Below are 6,000 nucleotides of genomic sequence, written 5' to 3'. Positions count from 1 at the left end.
AGCCAACAACACCCACATCTATAAATAATTCTTTTTGGAAGAAAATAACAGCATCCTCTCTTTCCATTTGGCACTTTCCAGCATTGTGAACACAACAATGAATTCAACAATCTCAAACCATAATCTCTGCTCCTATTTTGATACCTTCCTCATCAAAGGCATTGGTTTGATTTTCACTTTTCTCTTGTTTTTGCTTCTGGGTGGCAGCTATGCATTCTGCCACTCACACTTGCCCCAGACACATCCTGTTTCCTGATGACCCATTTGCACTCCCTTTTGCCTTACACCACAAACTCTTTTGTCATTTATTTCCCTCCTCTCCTCCAAATTACCACATACTTTCCTTTCTGTTCTATTTCCACCTTCCATCTTTCACTTGCTTAAGACAAATTACATTTCCAGCTTCTCCTATTTCTGATGGAAACCTTTTTAAGTTGAAATATTACTTCTGTTTTCTCTCAACTGATATTACCAGCCCTGAGTATTTTCTGCATTTTCTTTTTTTATCTGTGTTTAAGCTTGTTTGGTACTCCTGCACAGTACTGAGGAAATCTTGCTTTGGATCAGACATTAAATTAAGGTCCCATCATCTGTCTCAGTTAAATACTGAAGATACCATTGTAGTACTTGAAGAACAGCTGGGTAGGATCCCCTACTGTTCTGACCAATATGTATCCCTTAGCCAATAACACACACACAGTCTGTCTGCATATTAATTTCACTACTGTTTATGGACCTTGCTTTGTGCAATTTGGCAATTACATTTACAATAATGTAATAGTAACTATACACTTCAAATTGTACGTCATTAACTTTAGAGCAGTTTGCAATGTCCTGAGGTTGTGAAAGGTGCTATTTAAATGTTAAGTTCCTTCCATTCATTTTCAAATGCAGGTTTACATTGTCATGAAAATGACTGAGTAACCGTGTATGTAATTTTGCCTGTGTCCATTTGTCTTCGCTCTATTTAAGAACCTTAAACCAATTTTGATGCAAGGGATAATATTAATCACCTAAGAGATATATGGGCCTTTTCAAAAGCAACATTTCACATAAAAATAATTTGCCATCGCAAATCAAGATTGCGTCTTACAGTTTACTGTTTATCTGTGTGACAACTCAAGTTGTGGTATTAGATATAATCAAAAGCTGATAACATCACATCTTTTAGACAGGATGGAATTGTGGTTTGAAGTAGTGTGATTTTTATCAATTTTGTCCTACTGTCACATGATCTTTCTATTAATGCAGCAAGATTTCCCTTTCACAGCTGCAGGATACATTGCTTACACTTCATTGACGGCAAAAGAAACAAGTCCATGTGGGAAGGATTATAAGTGGATGATTTATGAATAAATGGGTTTAATTCAGAATGAAACCTTTGCAAATTGACTTTTCAGGTGTTACCCAGCTTAACCTCCTTTAATCCTTTTTCCTTTTCGTATAAACAGTGACATGAGGTTTCCTTTAGTTTCCAATGACACGTTGTTTTTCCCTTTGTTTCCCTGCTGCATGAGATTAAATTTTCCACACAGCTCTAGTTAACGTGTCTGAAATTGTAGACTCAGTTTTGCCCTAGAACATGTGTTAATGCCGCAGGAATTTAGATGTTTTTTTCAATGCCATATTGTGATGGTGGCATTGAGATGTGTTGCTCATGATTTGGGTTCTGAAATGGATGCAATGTGTACCATTTTAACAGTGGTCAGCCTGTATCCAATTTGCACAAGATTAGGTCCCACCGCTAAACTAATGGACCCTACTTCTTAGACGTTCTTGGCTAATGCAAAAAATGGGAACTAAACTGCTTGAATTTCAAACTATTTTCAAATCCTTTGAAAGGCCCCATCCAAATAATTAATCATCAAAATTGTTGGAAATGACAAGTTAATTTTTTCTTCTTCAGTCTCTGTAGTAGGGAAGAGGAGGTGTGCTTCTGAGACTCCATGGAATTCAATGGGCATAAACTGTAGCCCAGTGCTTTCCAAACTTTTCCTAGTATCACCCCACCTTAATGCTTCAGACTTTGTGTGACCCAGAACAAAAGTTTGGGAGGTGAAAATGTCATTGGATTGAGGTGGGATGGTAAGAGGTGGAGGAAGGCTTCACTTGTTGAGCAGGGGAGGAGTCAGGCTTTAATTCTTGGCTGGGGTTGGGGTTGGGAAAATAGGAGTAGTGTGAAAGGAGTTGAGGGAAAAGTGGTTTCTTTGGAAAAACACAAACACCTGTCCATTTTCCCTTTTTTGTAGGAGCAGCAATCATACCTCAGAGGGAAGTCTATTAAGGTCACACCCATTAACAAAGAAAATATAAAATATTCAAAGGGACCTTGCAGTAGTCAGAAAACACTTTGAGCTGTGCAGTAGTCCTTGCTGCCTCACAGCTTGCAACTCCAAAATCTCACATTGCGAGTCCACTAGGGAACATAACCAAAGTTTGGGAATTGCTGCTGCAGCCCACTATGGGTAAGTTTGATGCCAGTGAGTGAAATATTCCAATACAGTCTTCATTTGGTTGAGATGGGTGCTAGGACAGGTACCTTGAGGAGGTGCAAGGATCAGTTTCCATTGATATTAAGGTCTCTCAGGTTCGAGCGTTGGCTGGCTACATAGCTCAAAGTTGACATCTGAAAACCATCTTAGACCAGAATTTACCCCCTTCATCTTATCATTCTTTTACCTTGCCTACTTTTGTATATTGCATGTGAACATTTAATTATTTCCTTTTCATATGTTAGTGGGACACAGAATGCCCTGTGTATTGCAACTAAAATACAGATCTTTATCAGACATCATAATGAACAACGTCAAACGGTAGTAGCAATAACCATAACAAATGAGGTCAGTTAATCAGTTTTGCTGAGTAGATTTAATTGGAGTAATTTTTTTTATCAGGTTGTTGCGTGTCTCTCTCACCGATGTCAGGACGTCACCCCCTCAAGCTAGCTGCTATAGTTCCTGTTGCTATATTTCCACTGCACGCATATGTTCCTCATTAAGCTGCAATTGCAATCCCTTCTGTATTCAAAGATTACACTGCATTTAGAAAAGAACCAAGATTTTACACACCCTTCATGGCCGTTATGCAAAAATAATGACAATCAACAAAAATACAGGCAATTTCATCTTCTGAGTTCAATCATAGATGTTGTCTTATCATAGAATAATTCTACACTTCATTTAGTGACATATATTTTCTCTGAATTTCTTCCCTTTATTCTCTTGAAGGCACTTACTGATTTAACATAGCAAAATGTTGTTCGACATTCTCCTGAGGTCTGGAAAGGATCAGGCACTGATGAGTGTATAACAGCTAGGATTGATTTTTTTTCAAACTAACTGCTCAAATATTTGGATCTCATTTATTCATCTCCATTGTGAATGTACAGGATGTTTTATAGCAGTGATCAGCATGACTGAAGATATTATTGGTCACAGAAATCCTCTTGATGCAATCTGCTTTTTATCTTTTTTACATCTAAAACCTTCATTTTTCCATTCCATGTTATATTAGCTGTTGAAGGCATTCCCAACAGTGTGTATCAACAAAATCAGTACCTGTAGTTTCTTGAATGGAAAGGATTACATTCTACAAATCGAGGTGGAGAAATTCATCCTTAAATCAAGCTTTCATTTTTCTGTGACCTGCCACTTTAAGAGATAGGCCTGACCTTGCAGTGAACTAAAAAAGTAAAAGTGATTGCGTAGCAGGGGAAGTTCAATGAATTTTTATTAGAGGCACTGGGAGGTTGCTGGTAGATTCGATACACAGAAGTTCTTAGTACACACTTTATAGTTTGTAGAAGGCCATTTTCATAGAAATAAGCCTGAATCATTAAAGTGGTTCTGCTTCTTAGTGCAAGATCTACAACTTCAAGAAAGTGACATCAAATTTTTAAAAATTCTATTCATGTGATGTGGTATTCAGCATTTATTGCCCATCCCTAGTTTCCCTTTAGAAGATGGTGCTGAGCTGCCTTGAACCACTGCAGTCCATTCTGTACTGGTATATCCGCAATACCATTTGGGAGTTAAGAATTTTGACTCAATGACATTGAAGGAGCAACGATACGTTTCCAAGTCAGGATGATGAAAGGCTTGGAGGGGAACTTGAAGGTGGTTGTGTTGCCATGTTTCTGCTGCCCTTCTCCTTCTTGATAGTAATGGTCGTGGATCCAAAAGGTAATACAGTGTGGAGCTGGAGGAACACAGCAAGTCAGGCAGCATTAGAGGAGCAGGAAAGTTGATGTTTTGGGTCTGAGCCCTTCATCAGGACTGGGGAGGGGGTAGGGAGCTGGGAAATAAATAGAGGGAGGAGGCATGAGGCTGGGGGAAGGTAGGTGGGATGGTGAGAGGTGGATGCAGCTTGGGGATAGTGGGGATTGGTCAGTGGGAAGCGTCAGTGGTGAGAGGTGGCTGCAGCTAGGGGATAGTGGGGATTGGTCAGTGGGAAGGGTCAGTGGTGAGAGATGGATGCAGCTAGGGGATAGTGGGGATTGGTCAGTGGCAGTTTTGACTCCTTGCCCTATACATGATGGAGGTCATGGTGCTGTGTTGAACCTGCCTTCAGGGAGAGAACAAATAAAGAAGTAATAGTTGATGTACAATGAGGTGCAAAAAGAAAATCAAGGGCAGTGAAATATATTAATGAAATTTTATGATAAGAAAAATCATGAACCTAAACAAGCACATGTTCTATTTTGGAACAGGCCAAAAATTTGACAGTTTTTCTCTTCCTCATTGCACCTCATCAATTTTTTCTTTCCTTGACTTGAAAGTTTACATTGGGTATTCATGAATGAGTCTTGACAATGGGTGACAGGTATGCATGTTACAAAATGATTTGACAGACTATATCTAGGTTTGTAAAATTATGATGACTTTGACAGAATGGATATATAGAGTGGAAGAGTATTCTATATTTTATCAATACAGTATAGCCACCAAGATATCCAATAAGGGATTGTAAGAAATATCTTTATCCAGAGGGTGAGAATTTGGAACTGTAGTTGGAGTAGTTGAAGTGAATAGTTTAGATACAAAAAGGGGAAACAAGGTTAAAGATATGAGGAGAAGGAAATAGATTGTTGCAGTGGTGTTTTTAGATGAGGAAAGGTTGGAGGAAGCTCAAGTGATGGATAAGCGCTGACATAGGCTGATGCATGCATAGGTTAGGTAATTTAAGCATTCTTAAACATGTTGTTCTGTTGAGGTTGTTGCACTAGATTTGGAACCATGACTGAACTTTTTGTGAAAGAGAGGGCAGTTCATAGGGTGATACTTCATATTGCAAGCTGATCTTTACGCTCAGGAACATTAAAGAACAGAGCCCAGAGTATTAGATGCCACATGCCATCAAGTTAATTGATTTCAACAAGTCTTTAAGCATCCATCAGTAGTCACTCTGGTGTATCACAACACAGTATTGCACCCAGTAATGGATAATTAATGTCTTCAAAGCCTTATTACACGACACTAGCTGCAGACTCCTACAAAATCACCACAGGACTACAGAAAGGCTGTATATTCTTTCCCCATTCTTATTCCTTTTGGTTATTGATTTTCATCAAGACAAAGGCCATGGTGGTCCAGACCGCAGACTAGCAGACAACAACGCCTTGCTGGCTGAAGATTCATACCTCCAAGACATGAACACAAGTATTGAGTGTAGATGTGCCAATGCTGGTTTACACAACAGCTGTTAGAAGACCAAGACAATGATGACTGGATGGGGAAAAGCCAACCCGACGATCGCCATAGGCCAAAAGAATATTGAGCAGATTGATCACCTCCCCTACCTAGGAAGCAACATCTCCAACATGGCAAAACAACACTGGTCTTCCAGTGATCGCATACGGTGTTGGCGTTAAGCACCATCAACACGACTAATAAGCTGTGATTCTACATGTCCACTGTGGTACCAACTGCATCTATGCCAGTGAGACCTGAAAGAGAACAGCAAAGTTGTCACATAAGTTGGATGTCATCCATCAAGGTTGCA

This window comes from Rhincodon typus, chromosome 36 (assembly GCF_021869965.1).
Source record: "Rhincodon typus isolate 14 chromosome 36, sRhiTyp1.1, whole genome shotgun sequence".
Classification (NCBI taxonomy): Eukaryota; Metazoa; Chordata; class Chondrichthyes; order Orectolobiformes; family Rhincodontidae; genus Rhincodon; species Rhincodon typus.
The sequence above is the reverse complement of the archived record's forward strand: the minus strand, read 5'-3'. Positions refer to the sequence as shown.